Genomic DNA, 16,681 nt, shown 5'->3' with positions numbered 1-16,681 from the left:
TCCTCCACAGCCCGACCTCCCTCCCTCCATACGCTGTCTCACGCCCTGCTAGCCCTCCTCTCTTGCCGTCGCCCCGTTCCTTCTTTCCCCGCAGCCGCGGGGCCGGGGGCGCCGGAGCATAAAGCCCAGAGGGCCGGAGCCCGGCGGCCCCGGGCCCTTGCGGGAGTCCCCCCGCACGGGGCCGGAGGCTCTCGGCGGATCCCCCCGTGCCGGTCAAACCCCGCCCGGCCCCGCCGGACCTGCGGCTTTGCCGGCATCGCGCTGAGAGCGGCCCCCGCTCGGTGCCGTGCCGTCCGTGCCGCGTCCCCCGCCGTCTCTGCCGCTCCCTCTCTCTGCCCCTCGCCCGTGACAGCGAGGCTGGGCAGGAGCTTCGACCCTTCTGGCGGCTGCCCCCCTTTCTCGTTGCGGCAGAGTCCCTTTCGGGGGGGATGTACATGTGGAAAGGGATGGAAGCAAGTGCTGGGCTGCTGTCCGGGGCAGTTAGACTCCTTCTGTGCCTTCTTTGGGGGCCAGGAAAAAGGGGTGAAGACTCGGGGCTCTGGTGTCATTTGGGGCACCCTAAGGTCCCTAGGAGAGGGACGCACGCTGCGGCGGAGGAGCAGGTGGGTGGCGAATGAGGGGGGGTCCTGCCGGGTGCCGTCCCCCCGAGGGACCCAAAGCTGCCCCAAAATGCACAGGGAGGGGGGTGTGTAGAATACTACTAAATCCTGGCAAATGTTTCGTTTTTATAGGTATTGGTAAAAATAGGAAAGTATTGCTAAATTCATTTGGAAAGAAAGCCAGAACAGCCCCAGGTATGCGCTGTGAGGATGTAATGTATAATTAATATACGTGTATATAGAAATAGAAATAGAAAATAGAAAAAAAATACAAAATCACAGAAATCGATACAATACCTAATAGATATTCTAGTGTATATGTCTTATTATACCACATTACATGTAATATATTATATCTATCTAAATATAGTACGTCAATATACTGTAATATAATATACAAGAGCATATAGATGTAAATATCAAAAGCATGAATATAGAAATATTCAAATATAGTTTAAAATAAAAGGATTTTTAAAATTTTGTATTTGTTAGTAGGCAGGGTTTTTATTGTAAAAATTAGAAATATAAATAAGTTAGAAATCTATGTATAGAAGTATATCATACGTACATTAAAATCTATATAAAAATTAAAATGTAAGTAAATAGAAGTATTAGCAGTATGTATGAAATATAATATATATAATATTTTATCTATCTTGTTATCTTATTATATATATGATATCCATTTATAAATATAATCCATCCATAGAAAGTATAAATGCAAATGTGATTATAAAGATGAAAATATGCTATAAATATTTAAATATTGTTTAAAGAAAGGGCTTTTTTGGTTTTTATTTGGTTCGAGGCAGGGTTTTTATTAAAAAAAATATGAATATACATTTTATTTTGATAGACTTCTAAATATAAAAATATATAATCAATGTATAAAGATAGATATAAAAATATAAAATATAAGTAAAAATAAGCAATAGGAAGAGATAGAATATAAATAACGACATATATCAATCTACCTTTAAAATGCAAATTTGAATATAAATGCGAAAAATATATAGATAAATTTACAAACAGTTTAAAAGAGTTTTTTGTTTTTTTTTTTTTAGGTTTTTACTTGGATAGATGCAGGGATTTTATTTTTAAAAATATAAACCTTTTAGAAATATCAATCTAAATATAGAAATATGTAATCAATATATTAAGACATGCATAAAAATATAAAATAAAATAAACTTTAAGTAATATGAATGAATATAAGAAATTATAAAATGATCATTATACATCAGTATACATTTTAAATCAAAATGTGAATATAAATATTAAAAATATAAAAATAATATAGATTGAAATATAGCTTAAAAGAAAAGATTTTTTATTTTGGTTATTATTGGGTTAGAGGCAGGTTTTTTTTGTTTTTTTTTTTTTTTGTCGGTGTTTTTTGGTTTCGTGCGGGCTGTTTAGGGGCATTTATTGCAGAGGATGTTTGGAAGGGGGTCGCGCCTGTTCTTCTTTGCGCGCCTTCCCCGCCTGCAGCCCCAGGGCGGGCGGCAGTGCCGCCGCCTTGTGGCCAGAGTGCGGGACTGCAGCCCTCGCCCGAGGTCCTCCCGCGGCCGCCATCTTGGGAGTGGGTTGTCGCGGACTCGCTTGACCTTCCCAATATGGCGGCAAAAAAGGCGGGAAAAACGAGGACCACGGTCTGTTTACTGCACTGCCTGCACGCCACCCTGACGCCGGCGCCGCCCCGCGGGTTTTTTTTCGCTTTTTCCCGTGTCGTGGCCACGGACTGTGAGCTCAGCGGCTGCGCGGGCGGTCAGGTTGTGAGCGGGCGCCGACAGGCATCGGCAAAAACGCCTCTCCCTTCCGAGGGCCTCACGCGGCCGCCATCTTGAAAGTGTCGCGGCGTCCGGGACACTCTTGACCTTCTCAATATGGCGGATAGGAGAAAAAAAAAAAAAAAAAAAAAAAAAAAAAAAGCGCGGGAAAATCGTGGTCCGCGTGCTGCACTGCCCGCGCGCCACGCAGGCGCCGCCCCGCCGGGATTTCCCGCGGCCTTGCCAGTACTGCGGACACGGGCTGTTGCCACACTTGCGCCGCGGGCGGGTGGGTTTCAGGCAGCATTTTTCTTTTAAATAAGAGATCGTTAATATTAATATCATAGAGCTACAATTTGGTTACAGGCAGGGCTTTTATTTTAAATAACAGAACTATTTTTGCAATATAAATATAGAAATGTATCATATATATATCTAGATCTATAAAAAGATAAAATAGAAATAAATAGAAGTCATAGGAAGATATTTAATATAGAATCGAAATAACATCATGCATCAATATACATGATAAATGGGAATGTGAAAAGTATAAATATGAAAGATAGTTAGAGAGAGTTTAAAAGAAAAGGATTTTGGAGGGGTTGTATTGGGTTAGAGGCAGTGTGTTTTAGTTTGTGTGCGGATGTTTTTTGGGCCGTTTATTTTTCAGGATTTTTCCAAGGGGATCGCCCCCGTTCTTTTCTGCCTCCCTTCCCTCCGGGCGAGCGGCAGCCCCCGGCTGTGGCCGGCGGCGGTGCTGCCGCCTTGTGGACAGAGAGCGGTACTGCAGCCCCCCCCCAGCCAGCGCCCTGCCCCTCGCCGCTGGGTGCCGGCTGACGGGGGGAAGGACGGCTGCCGAGCGTGGGAAGGGCGAGGCGCGGGAGCGAGCGGCAAGCGGGGCGGTGTCTGTAAATAGAGGGGAGGGGTGAAGGAGATTCGGGAGAGCAAAGGGACCCGATGACCGAGAAGAACGGCAGCGGCGAGGGCGGCCCGGCGGGGCCGCTTTCGGCGGGCGGCGGAGGCGCGGTCGCAGCGCTCACGGGCCGGGGGCGGCGGGCGGGGGGCGAGCGGCGTCGGAACAGGGCTGCACTCCCCTTTCCCGATCCCCGCGCGCCTCCCTCTCTAGACGCTGGAAGCGACCGCGTGCCGGAAAATGCCGCCGGGGCGGCGCGCGGGCGGCGGAGCGGGGCCCCGGCTTTCCCCGCCCCTCCTGCCGCCATCTTTGGAAGGTCAAGCGAGTCGTCGCCGTCCCGCCGCGTCCCCGTCTCGTCCCGCCGCGTTCCCGCCGCCTCCCCGTGCTTCCCCGCCGTCTCCACTCTGACACGATCCGCCCCCGTCCCGGACCCCCTCCGCTGCAGGGAAATGCAGGAGAACGCGAAAGCATCGGGGCAGAGCAGCCGCTGGAGGTGCCCGAGCCGTCTCCCCCTTGCCCGCAGGGCCGGAGTTGCCCACCGCCGGCAGCTGACAGGTACGCTGACAGCACGGGCGGCTCCGGCACGCTTTGCCTCGCTGTGTTCCGGTGCCGTGCTGCTGCGGGAGGACGGGGCCAGCGCTCCAAAGGCCAGAGCAGAGCGCTGGCGAATGGGAGGCGAGGAAGGCTTGGGCTAAGGATGGATTGAAACCGGGCTGCCTGTAAGTGCGCAGAGAGACCTTTGTCGTCCACGCTGCCAAAAGGAGCACCTGGTACGCCCTATAGGTGTGCCTTGTGTTTCACGTGTTTTCATTTCCTGTTTGCGTCGTCCCAAAAAGCAGGGACGGAGCAAATGGGACTGGTTCCCACTGTTGCTGTGTGAAGGCTTTTTACAGGCTGCTGTATTGATGTCATCTTTTTTTCACCCCAAGCTTGGCTTCTCCCATGCTTTTTCCGTAGCTGCTGCATTGGGTGTCCCCAGGAGGGCTGGGTCCCTCAGCAGGGGTCTTAGGAGTTGCTATGGATTCTGATTTTTCTGAAGCTGTATGGAGGCGTGCTAGCGAATCAGCTCTTTTCTCTCCTGAAAAGCTTTCCATCTATGTCCACCCGTGCGTCTCTGTGTTTTAATCACATAGCCGGACGCACTGAGGTTTTTACTTTCTAAGCCAAAAGCTGAAGCAGATGAGTGTTTGCTTTGTGTGTGTGAGGAGTGGCATTTGTGCTGGAGAGCTGCGGTTGGGAACAAAAGATGGACTTAATGTGCTCTGGGGACGGGCACGGGAGGAAACGCACAGAAAGGCAAGCAGTGATGATTGCGGAGGAGAAATGAGAGGTTGTTGCTTCCGATCCGTGGGGACTTTCCTTGGGAATGATCGATCAGAGAGCATATGGAAGTAGAGAGCATCTTCTGGCTGCTTCTGTTCTGTAAACTTCTCCCTGGCTTCACAGGTCCGTGCTGGAGAGTGGGAGAAAGGTCCCTGCTGTTTGCCGTGTCCTGGGTGGGCACAGAGCTCTGACCTTGGCCAGATGGGCTGGTGAGTATTGAATCAATCCCTGCCTCCTCGTGAACAAGTTGTTTGAAGGAGTTTGAGGCAGGGACGGCTTTTAGCCGGGTGCAGTTCAGTTTCTTTCTCACAGGTTTCCGGGTGTTTTGATCCTGACGTCACCAAACCCTCAGATTTGCTGAACTGGGGCTCTTACCTGTGTGACCCGTGAAATGTCCCGGAAGCTGATCGATGTCTTTGTGCTCCTGCTGTGTTCATTTGGGCTGTGCTTCAGGCTTCTCTCCCGGGGCCCTTGCCGTTGCTGTATCTCTTGGATGCCGTGCAGAACGGAATCAGGCAGCCAAGCCTCAGGTTCACCTTCTCCCTCACCCTCTGCGCTGCTCGTGTGGCACAGCAGATCCTGAAGCCAGGTACTGGAACGTGCTGCGTGTGTCACTGCTGGGGTGAAAAACAGAGGCCTGGGGAGTGTCGATCCCCTCACCTGCTCTGTGCTCGTGCGCTCTTGCCTGAGCTTTTCCTCCTGGGCAAGAGAAGGGGAGGGTGGGCAGCAATGGGAACGCGCCTCAGAGCAAAGGCCTTCTGCAGTTGCCGGGCTGTTCTCCCAGCTCGGAGCGCTGCACGCTCACTGACTGCAGCTTCCACGAATTGTCGTCCGTGCTTGTGGATTGGGAGCGCTGTCCTCCTCCACCATGCCAGCTTTTTCTCTTTACAGAGGAGCACGTGTACATAAGGGTAAAGAGATTCCTTCTGTCGCACTGGTATTTGGACCTGAGAAAGGTACCAGGTTTTCTCCAGCTTTTCTACAGTTTTGATTTTGAGGTAAGAGTCCCATTTTAGGTACCCAGTAATTCTTCAGAAATGTATTAGAAACAGCCGCAAAAATACAATGAAACCTCATTCTCCCACAGGTAGTTAATTAGAAGCGTCTTTCTTCTGTTTCATATAGGAATTCAAAATGTTATTTCTGTGGGGTTTTTGTTGTCTTCTTAATACTAACGCACAATGAGTTGTGCTGTGTATGCTCTGTGAGCACAAGAAAAGAATGTTCTGCCCCGGCTAGCTACAATTCCTCTTTGAGTTTAGGTTAGTAACTTGGAGTTCAACTGAAGTATTTTAGAAACAGCAACTTCTAAAATTCCATTTCCACTGCATGTTTGGGCTGCAGACTGACTGTTCCCAATGGATGTTAGCGATTAAATTTGATAGGAATGGAAAATTGAGAAGTCCAGAACAAGCTGTGGTAATTCCTGAGCTGGCACTCAGAGGGAACCGGGGTTTTGTGCTCTTAGGAGCAGGTATCCTTTGGAAATGTCGGAATGTCTGACGGTGGTATTTTTCTTTATGGCTTCCAGTACAAAACAGCACGAGTGGATCCTCAGATTTCTTGGGGAAGGGCTGCGTGACAAACATTGCTGTGAGCTCTATGTCTACCAGAGGATTTTCCAGGTCATTCTTGCCTTTTTCAGCAGTCCTTTGTGTGACCAGGGCTCCCAGGTAAGAATTGAAAAAGAACAGTTCCCAAATACCCCAAAACCACAAAAGCTTGTATTGGCCTCGAGATCTCAAGTACCAAACAGAAAGGAATAGCTGATTCTGCCTTGGTCCTCTTGAAAATCTGTTCCTTGTTGGTTTTGTGGATGTGTGGAGGGAGAAATAATTTTGCTTGTGTCTAAACCGGTCCCATCCTTATCCCCTGAAACTGGGACCGGTTCCTGCCGTCGTGGAGCCTCACGGGGGTGCCGTGGTTTTGCTCCTGCAGTCGGGGCCTTTTCTTTTTGGGGTCTCTATTTCCCCAGCCAGCACGTTTGTCACCTGCACAGTGCTTCGGCAGGAGGGAACCTCGCCTGCCGGGAGCTCTCAGGTTTGGGAGCATCCACCCTGAGGATTTCAGGTATCAAAACCTCGGACAAAAAGAGAAAATTGTCTTGCTACCTGAATACTTCTTGTAAGAGCAGCACCTGTGGTGCGAAGCGTTGAAGGGAGAATGTCTTTCCTTCTCTGGAGTTGCTGAGAACAGGCGGTGTTCATTTTAGCTGGGAGTTGATGGGGTACCAGCCAAATTGCTCATTTTATTTTAGATAATCAGATCTTGGCTGTAAAAGAACAAGTTGCATTCTCTGTTTCAGCGTCGTATTCTGGAGATATGACAGAGTGCTGCCCGTGTCACCTCTAGAGCTGCCCATGAGCTGATAGAGGATCACAGCCTCCTCTCGGGGGTCCTGCACGGCTTAGAGAAAAGGTAACCAGGGAAGTACGGGAGAAATGGGGACAATTTCCTGTCCACGGCTGAAGAATGACGTGGCTGAGGATGAAAGCAAGGGGGACAGACCTGGAGACGGGGGCACCCCGAGGGCTGCACTGGCAGAACTTGCTGAACTCTGAGGTGTCCCTTGTGTTTTTGAGAAGAGAATCAAGAGGCTTTCAGGTAGTGGTAGGAGGGACGATGGTGGGGGGGCTGTGTGATTTGGGAATCACTTCCTTGACAAAGCAAAAGGACACCTTGTGCTGGTGTCTTTAGCTTTTAAATTTCAAGCAGCCTCAGTTCCCATCCTGTCACAGGACCTGCTGCACAGGAAGTGGCACAGTAATGGATTTGAGCTGTCTCGAACGTTATTTCTCCTCCCCTTGCCTCTCCCTGACAAAAAAAATCTCTTCTGCAGGCACAGAGTGCCCTGACAGGTTCAGGCAAGTGCACCAAAAGTGCCCTAGAATATGGTCCCCCGTAGGAGATGGACCAGCTGCTGGTGAGGATCTGCCTTTCAAATGTGGTTTTCTTTTTTTTCTTTTTGTTCTGTTTTATTTTGTTTTTCAGGTTTCTGGAGAACAAGGTGATAAATAAAATAATTTCCTTACTCCATCCTCTATGGCTAATAAATTTAGGAGACAAGAGAGAAAACAGGAATCGGTCCCAGATGCTGCTGTTGAGATGGATATATGATCTGTCTATCTGTAGATAGATATATGTATATACGTATATCTGTGTAGTGATAATAATGGGATTTTTTATGATACGTTGCTTCACCGTTTTATATTTTTAATAAAGTGTGATTTTAAGTTATTAGTTATGAGATTTTATTATAGTTATTGGCTAAAGTAACATTTTCTTGTATTTTATTGGTATCAAGTAATTAATGTTAATCATTAATTGGTAAGAGTTTGTAATGAATTATTAAGGTGTGAATATGTTCATTAAGGTACGTCTTTTTTAACTGTGGGTATTTTCATGTGTTTATATGGGTTTTTATGTTAATGATTTGGGGTTTTGATGTTATGAATATATTAGTATTTTATTAGGTTTTTCTTGTTAGTTTAGTTGTTTGGTGTGTAGATTATTCATGAAGTATGTTTATCTATAAATGCTTTAAATTTAAGTTATAAATCTACTTGTTAAGGATTTTTGTAGAGTTCTATGTAAAAATTTAAATCGGTAGGGGAGATAAAAAGCAGTAATTATTAATAAGATGAGTATTTTAGTTTTTAATAATGATTTAAGTTATTTAGTGATGTTTTAATTCTTGAAAATATTATTTCGTTATTTTTTATTTATGTGTGATTGATTAATTTAAAATTTTTGTAATGTTTTTGTAAATTGATTTCTTGTGATTTCATCAATTTATATATTTTTTAAATGTTTTATATTTATGATTGTGTGTGAATAATAAAAAATGAACAGTTGTTTTATTTTGTAAGATAGTATGTTTAAAGATGTTCCTATTTGGCAGTAATTTATTTAATGTTATAGATGTGTTATTGTTTCATTTGGCTAGTTAATAAGTAAGTTCATTTAATGTGGTTCAAGTGTGAGTTGTAGTTATTTTAGGTGTTAAAAGAGATGCAGAAATAATAGAATTAGGTTATTAAAAGGTCGTACTGTTTTGATCCTGAGAAGTAAATTTGTGTTGGAGCGATTGGGTATTTTTGGGTGGGTATTCTTTTTTTTTTGGTTGTTTGTTTGTGGTTTTTTTGGGGTTTTTTTTGGGTGTTTTTTTAATGTATTATTGTTAAGTTTGGTCTTAGTGGATTAATTGTTTTAAATTGTAGGTTTGCTGTTTTGAGGTAACTTCTTTGTGGTTTTGTGTGGTTTGGGGGTTGTTTTGTAACTAAATATTGTACAAGTATTTGTTTGTAATGATTTGAGTAATTTGACTTTTGGTGGTTTACCTGTCATTTGGGGTATGAGTGTATAAATGTTATTTGAAGAGTTTATGTTACGTGTAAGTTTTTTGATTTGCAATTTAGTGTTTGTAAAGGATAAGGTTAGTTGTGAGGAGGTATACAAACGAGACACGTTGAAAAGAGATTTTTCGGGTTGGTGACTGATAAACAGTGTATTTGGATGCGTGGTTTTAGTTAGTGTTACTTGTTTGTTCTGTTTTGGTTGTGGAACTATTTCTTTTAGGGTTTTTTGGTGTGTTTTAAATAAGGCTTGACACAGTGAGTAGGACTCGTGTGTGATTTTTCTTTTTTTAAGTGTGGAAACTTAAGTATAACGTGTTCTTTAGGTTCTGAAATTGACGGGACTACTTTATCGGCTACTTACTGAGTCTTGTAGTTGAGTAGGTTTTTGTAACTCTGATTTTGAAATCAAAGAAGAAAACTGAGGAGACGAAGGAGGTAGAGAAGTTTATCTCCTTCTAGGACAGAAAGGGTTTAGCGCAGAAAGTGCTGGCTCTGATGTGGCGCGGGGGTTTCCGTGCGCCGGCCGGGCCGGGCGCGGGGCTCGGCGGCAGGAGAGCGGCGAGCTGTGCGCGTGCGCGGGAGGGGCGCTCCCGCGGGGAGCCGAGCGGAGCCGAGCGGAGCCGAGCGGCTCCGAGTTGAGGCGAGCCGAGCTGCGCCGAAGAGGCGAATCCAGCCGAGTCTAGCGGAGAACAGCCCGAGTGTAGGCGAGGAGCCGAGTGGGGCCGAACCGAGCCGAGCTCCGCCGAGCGCAGCATCCCGAGCAGGGCGGGCCGCCGGGGCGGTCTCGGGGTGGATCGGCGCTCTCTGAGGCTCCCCCTCTTGTCCCTCTCTCTACCAATCCTTCTTCCTTTCTTCCTCCTTCCCGTATTCCCCTTCTTTCTCTCTCTATCCCTTAGTTCCCTCTCTCCCCAAAGCCGACCCCTTTCTCTCCCTTTTCGGTCTCCCCTCCCGTCCCCCCCTCTACCCTTCCTTCCTCCTCCCCGTATTCCTGTTCTTTGTCCGCGGACCCTCCCCTCCTCTCCCTCGCAAACCCGACCCCCACTGCCCTGTCCCTATCCCGCTCCTCCGTTCTATTCCTCTTCTCTCCCTCCTCTGTGCACCGTCCCTCTTCCCCGCTCCCGGCCTTTCCCTTGCCCTCCCGCTTTCCTCCACAGCCCGACCTCCCTCCCTCCATACGCTGTCTCACGCCCTGCTAGCCCTCCTCTCTTGCCGTCGCCCCGTTCCTTCTTTCCCCGCAGCCGCGGGGCCGGGGGCGCCGGAGCATAAAGCCCAGAGGGCCGGAGCCCGGCGGCCCCGGGCCCTTGCGGGAGTCCCCGCACGGGGCCGGAGGCTCTCGGCGGATCCCCCCGTGCCGGTCAAACCCCGCCCGGCCCCGCCGGACCTGCGGCTTTGCCGGCATCGCGCTGAGAGCGGCCCCCGCTCGGTGCCGTGCCGTCCGTGCCGCGTCCCCGCCGTCTCTGCCGCTCCCTCTCTCTGCCCCTCGCCCGTGACAGCGAGGCTGGGCAGGAGCTTCGACCCTTCTGGCGGCTGCCCCCCTTTCTTGTTGCGGCAGAGTCCCTTTCGGGGGGGATGTACATGTGGAAAGGGATGGAAGCAAGTGCTGGGCTGCTGTCCGGGGCAGTTAGACTCCTTCTGTGCCTTCTTTGGGGGCCAGGAAAAAGGGGTGAAGACTCGGGGCTCTGGTGTCATTTGGGGCACCCTAAGGTCCCTAGGAGAGGGACGCACGCTGCGGCGGAGGAGCAGGTGGGTGGCGAATGAGGGGGGGTCCTGCCGGGTGCCGTCCCCCCGAGGGACCCAAAGCTGCCCCAAAATGCACAGGGAGGGGGGTGTGTAGAATACTACTAAATCCTGGCAAATGTTTCGTTTTTATAGGTATTGGTAAAAATAGGAAAGTATTGCTAAATTCATTTGGAAAGAAAGCCAGAACAGCCCCAGGTATGCGCTGTGAGGATGTAATGTATAATTAATATACGTGTATATAGAAATAGAAATAGAAAATAGAAAAAAAATACAAAATCACAGAAATCGATACAATACCTAATAGATATTCTAGTGTATATGTCTTATTATACCACATTACATGTAATATATTATATCTATCTAAATATAGTACGTCAATATACTGTAATATAATATACAAGAGCATATAGATGTAAATATCAAAAGCATGAATATAGAAATATTCAAATATAGTTTAAAATAAAAGGATTTTTAAAATTTTGTATTTGTTAGTAGGCAGGGTTTTTATTGTAAAAATTAGAAATATAAATAAGTTAGAAATCTATGTATAGAAGTATATCATACGTACATTAAAATCTATATAAAAATTAAAATGTAAGTAAATAGAAGTATTAGCAGTATGTATGAAATATAATATATATAATATTTTATCTATCTTGTTATCTTATTATATATATGATATCCATTTATAAATATAATCCATCCATAGAAAGTATAAATGCAAATGTGATTATAAAGATGAAAATATGCTATAAATATTTAAATATTGTTTAAAGAAAGGGCTTTTTTGGTTTTTATTTGGTTCGAGGCAGGGTTTTTATTAAAAAAAATATGAATATACATTTTATTTTGATAGACTTCTAAATATAAAAATATATAATCAATGTATAAAGATAGATATAAAAATATAAAATATAAGTAAAAATAAGCAATAGGAAGAGATAGAATATAAATAACGACATATATCAATCTACCTTTAAAATGCAAATTTGAATATAAATGCGAAAAATATATAGATAAATTTACAAACAGTTTAAAAGAGTTTTTTGTTTTTTTTTTTTTAGGTTTTTACTTGGATAGATGCAGGGATTTTATTTTTAAAAATATAAACCTTTTAGAAATATCAATCTAAATATAGAAATATGTAATCAATATATTAAGACATGCATAAAAATATAAAATAAAATAAACTTTAAGTAATATGAATGAATATAAGAAATTATAAAATGATCATTATACATCAGTATACATTTTAAATCAAAATGTGAATATAAATATTAAAAATATAAAAATAATATAGATTGAAATATAGCTTAAAAGAAAAGATTTTTTATTTTGGTTATTATTGGGTTAGAGGCAGGTTTTTTTGTTTTTTTTTTTTTTTGTCGGTGTTTTTTGGTTTCGTGCGGGCTGTTTAGGGGCATTTATTGCAGAGGATGTTTTGAAGGGGGTCGCGCCTGTTCTTCTTTGCGCGCCTTCCCCGCCTGCAGCCCCAGGGCGGGCGGCAGTGCCGCCGCCTTGTGGCCAGAGTGCGGGACTGCAGCCCTCGCCCGAGGTCCTCCCGCGGCCGCCATCTTGGGAGTGGGTTGTCGCGGACTCGCTTGACCTTCCCAATATGGCGGCAAAAAAGGCGGGAAAAACGAGGACCACGGTCTGTTTACTGCACTGCCTGCACGCCACCCTGACGCCGGCGCCGCCCCGCGGGTTTTTTTTTCGCTTTTTCCCGTGTCGTGGCCACGGACTGTGAGCTCAGCGGCTGCGCGGGCGGTCAGGTTGTGAGCGGGCGCCGACAGGCATCGGCAAAAACGCCTCTCCCTTCCGAGGGCCTCACGCGGCCGCCATCTTGAAAGTGTCGCGGCGTCCGGGACACTCTTGACCTTCTCAATATGGCGGATAGGAAAAAAAAAAAAAAAAAAAAAAAAAAAAAAAAAAAAAGCGCGGGAAAATCGTGGTCCGCGTGCTGCACTGCCCGCGCGCCACGCAGGCGCCGCCCCGCCGGGATTTCCCGCGGCCTTGCCAGTACTGCGGACACGGGCTGTTGCCACACTTGCGCCGCGGACGGGTGGGTTTCAGGCAGCATTTTTCTTTTAAATAAGAGATCGTTAATATTAATATCATAGAGCTAGAATTTGGTTACAGGCAGGGCTTTTATTTTAAATAACAGAACTATTTTTGCAATATAAATATAGAAATGTATCATATATATATCTAGATCTATAAAAAGATAAAATAGAAATAAATAGAAGTCATAGGAAGATATTTAATATAGAATCGAAATAACATCATGCATCAATATACATGATAAATGGGAATGTGAAAAGTATAAATATGAAAGATAGTTAGAGAGAGTTTAAAAGAAAAGGATTTTGGAGGGGTTGTATTGGGTTAGAGGCAGTGTGTTTTAGTTTGTGTGCGGATGTTTTTTGGGCCGTTTATTTTTCAGGATTTTTCCAAGGGGATCGCCCCCGTTCTTTTCTGCCTCCCTTCCCTCCGGGCGAGCGGCAGCCCCCGGCTGTGGCCGGCGGCGGTGCTGCCGCCTTGTGGACAGAGAGCGGTACTGCAGCCCCCCCCCAGCCAGCGCCCTGCCCCTCGCCGCTGGGTGCCGGCTGACGGGGGGAAGGACGGCTGCCGAGCGTGGGAAGGGCGAGGCGCGGGAGCGAGCGGCAAGCGGGGCGGTGTCTGTAAATAGAGGGGAGGGGTGAAGGAGATTCGGGAGAGCAAAGGGACCCGATGACCGAGAAGAACGGCAGCGGCGAGGGCGGCCCGGCGGGGCCGCTTTCGGCGGGCGGCGGAGGCGCGGTCGCAGCGCTCACGGGCCGGGGGCGGCGGGCGGGGGGCGAGCGGCGTCGGAACAGGGCTGCACTCCCCTTTCCCGATCCCCGCGCGCGTCCCTCTCTAGACGCTGGAAGCGACCGCGTGCCGGAAAATGCCGCCGGGGCGGCGCGCGGGCGGCGGAGCGGGGCCCCGGCTTTCCCCGCCCCTCCTGCCGCCATCTTTGGAAGGTCAAGCGAGTCGTCGCCGTCCCGCCGCGTCCCCGTCTCGTCCCGCCGCGTTCCCGCCGCCTCCCCGTGCTTCCCCGCCGTCTCCACTCTGACACGATCCGCCCCCGTCCCGGACCCCCTCCGCTGCAGGGAAATGCAGGAGAACGCGAAAGCATCGGGGCAGAGCAGCCGCTGGAGGTGCCCGAGCCGTCTCCCCCTTGCCCGCAGGGCCGGAGTTGCCCACCGCCGGGAGCTGACAGGTACGCTGACAGCACGGGCGGCTCCGGCACGCTTTGCCTCGCTGTGTTCCGGTGCCGTGCTGCTGCGGGAGGACGGGGCCAGCGCTCCAAAGGCCAGAGCAGAGCGCTGGCGAATGGGAGGCGAGGAAGGCTTGGGCTAAGGATGGATTGAAACCGGGCTGCCTGTAAGTGCGCAGAGAGACCTTTGTCGTCCACGCTGCCAAAAGGAGCACCTGGTACGCCCTATAGGTGTGCCTTGTGTTTCACGTGTTTTCATTTCCTGTTTGCGTCGTCCCAAAAAGCAGGGACGGAGCAAATGGGACTGGTTCCCACTGTTGCTGTGTGAAGGCTTTTTACAGGCTGCTGTATTGATGTCATCTTTTTTTCACCCCAAGCTTGGCTTCTCCCATGCTTTTTCCGTAGCTGCTGCATTGGGTGTCCCCAGGAGGGCTGGGTCCCTCAGCAGGGGTCTTAGGAGTTGCTATGGATTCTGATTTTTCTGAAGCTGTATGGAGGCGTGCTAGCGAATCAGCTCTTTTCTCTCCTGAAAAGCTTTCCATCTATGTCCACCCGTGCGTCTCTGTGTTTTAATCACATAGCCGGACGCACTGAGGTTTTTACTTTCTAAGCCAAAAGCTGAAGCAGATGAGTGTTTGCTTTGTGTGTGTGAGGAGTGGCATTTGTGCTGGAGAGCTGCGGTTGGGAACAAAAGATGGACTTAATGTGCTCTGGGGACGGGCACGGGAGGAAACGCACAGAAAGGCAAGCAGTGATGATTGCGGAGGAGAAATGAGAGGTTGTTGCTTCCGATCCGTGGGGACTTTCCTTGGGAATGATCGATCAGAGAGCATATGGAAGTAGAGAGCATCTTCTGGCTGCTTCTGTTCTGTAAACTTCTCCCTGGCTTCACAGGTCCGTGCTGGAGAGTGGGAGAAAGGTCCCTGCTGTTTGCCGTGTCCTGGGTGGGCACAGAGCTCTGACCTTGGCCAGATGGGCTGGTGAGTATTGAATCAATCCCTGCCTCCTCGTGAACAAGTTGTTTGAAGGAGTTTGAGGCAGGGACGGCTTTTAGCCGGGTGCAGTTCAGTTTCTTTCTCACAGGTTTCCGGGTGTTTTGATCCTGACGTCACCAAACCCTCAGATTTGCTGAACTGGGGCTCTTACCTGTGTGACCCGTGAAATGTCCCGGAAGCTGATCGATGTCTTTGTGCTCCTGCTGTGTTCATTTGGGCTGTGCTTCAGGCTTCTCTCCCGGGGCCCTTGCCGTTGCTGTATCTCTTGGATGCCGTGCAGAACGGAATCAGGCAGCCAAGCCTCAGGTTCACCTTCTCCCTCACCCTCTGCGCTGCTCGTGTGGCACAGCAGATCCTGAAGCCAGGTACTGGAACGTGCTGCGTGTGTCACTGCTGGGGTGAAAAACAGAGGCCTGGGGAGTGTCGATCCCCTCACCTGCTCTGTGCTCGTGCGCTCTTGCCTGAGCTTTTCCTCCTGGGCAAGAGAAGGGGAGGGTGGGCAGCAATGGGAACGCGCCTCAGAGCAAAGGCCTTCTGCAGTTGCCGGGCTGTTCTCCCAGCTCGGAGCGCTGCACGCTCACTGACTGCAGCTTCCACGAATTGTCGTCCGTGCTTGTGGATTGGGAGCGCTGTCCTCCTCCACCATGCCAGCTTTTTCTCTTTACAGAGGAGCACGTGTACATAAGGGTAAAGAGATTCCTTCTGTCGCACTGGTATTTGGACCTGAGAAAGGTACCAGGTTTTCTCCAGCTTTTCTACAGTTTTGATTTTGAGGTAAGAGTCCCATTTTAGGTACCCAGTAATTCTTCAGAAATGTATTAGAAACAGCCGCAAAAATACAATGAAACCTCATTCTCCCACAGGTAGTTAATTAGAAGCGTCTTTCTTCTGTTTCATATAGGAATTCAAAATGTTATTTCTGTGGGGTTTTTGTTGTCTTCTTAATACTAACGCACAATGAGTTGTGCTGTGTATGCTCTGTGAGCACAAGAAAAGAATGTTCTGCCCCGGCTAGCTACAATTCCTCTTTGAGTTTAGGTTAGTAACTTGGAGTTCAACTGAAGTATTTTAGAAACAGCAACTTCTAAAATTCCATTTCCACTGCATGTTTGGGCTGCAGACTGACTGTTCCCAATGGATGTTAGCGATTAAATTTGATAGGAATGGAAAATTGAGAAGTCCAGAACAAGCTGTGGTAATTCCTGAGCTGGCACTCAGAGGGAACCGGGGTTTTGTGCTCTTAGGAGCAGGTATCCTTTGGAAATGTCGGAATGTCTGACGGTGGTATTTTTCTTTATGGCTTCCAGTACAAAACAGCACGAGTGGATCCTCAGATTTCTTGGGGAAGGGCTGCGTGACAAACATTGCTGTGAGCTCTATGTCTACCAGAGGATTTTCCAGGTCATTCTTGCCTTTTTCAGCAGTCCTTTGTGTGACCAGGGCTCCCAGGTAAGAATTGAAAAAGAACAGTTCCCAAATACCCCAAAACCACAAAAGCTTGTATTGGCCTCGAGATCTCAAGTACCAAACAGAAAGGAATAGCTGATTCTGCCTTGGTCCTCTTGAAAATCTGTTCCTTGTTGGTTTTGTGGATGTGTGGAGGGAGAAATAATTTTGCTTGTGTCTAAACCGGTCCCATCCTTATCCCCTGAAACTGGGACCGGTTCCTGCCGTCGTGGAGCCTCACGGGGGTGCCGTGGTTTTGCTCCTGCAGTCGGGGCCTTTTCTTTTTGGGGTCTCTATTTC

At 47.9% G+C, this 16,681-nt stretch overlaps 2 long non-coding RNA genes across 2 annotated transcripts; both read left to right on the top strand.

The window, feature by feature from the left end:
* The first annotated feature begins 5,168 nt into the window (after nt 1–5,168).
* LOC128806772 (uncharacterized) lies at nt 5,169–6,221 on the top strand. Its single transcript, XR_008436942.1, has 3 exons — nt 5,169–5,193; nt 5,496–5,602; nt 6,136–6,221. It is a non-coding gene; the product is annotated as an uncharacterized LOC128806772 (long non-coding RNA).
* Nucleotides 6,222–15,275: 9,054 nt separating this feature from the next.
* On the top strand, nt 15,276–16,328 carry LOC128806766 (uncharacterized). Its single transcript, XR_008436938.1, has 3 exons — nt 15,276–15,300; nt 15,603–15,709; nt 16,243–16,328. It is a non-coding gene; the product is annotated as an uncharacterized LOC128806766 (long non-coding RNA).
* Nucleotides 16,329–16,681: the final 353 nt, after the last annotated feature.

Source organism: Vidua macroura, chromosome 4 (assembly GCF_024509145.1).
Source record: "Vidua macroura isolate BioBank_ID:100142 chromosome 4, ASM2450914v1, whole genome shotgun sequence".
Classification (NCBI taxonomy): Eukaryota; Metazoa; Chordata; class Aves; order Passeriformes; family Viduidae; genus Vidua; species Vidua macroura.
The sequence above is the reverse complement of the archived record's forward strand: the minus strand, read 5'-3'. Positions and strand labels throughout refer to the sequence as shown.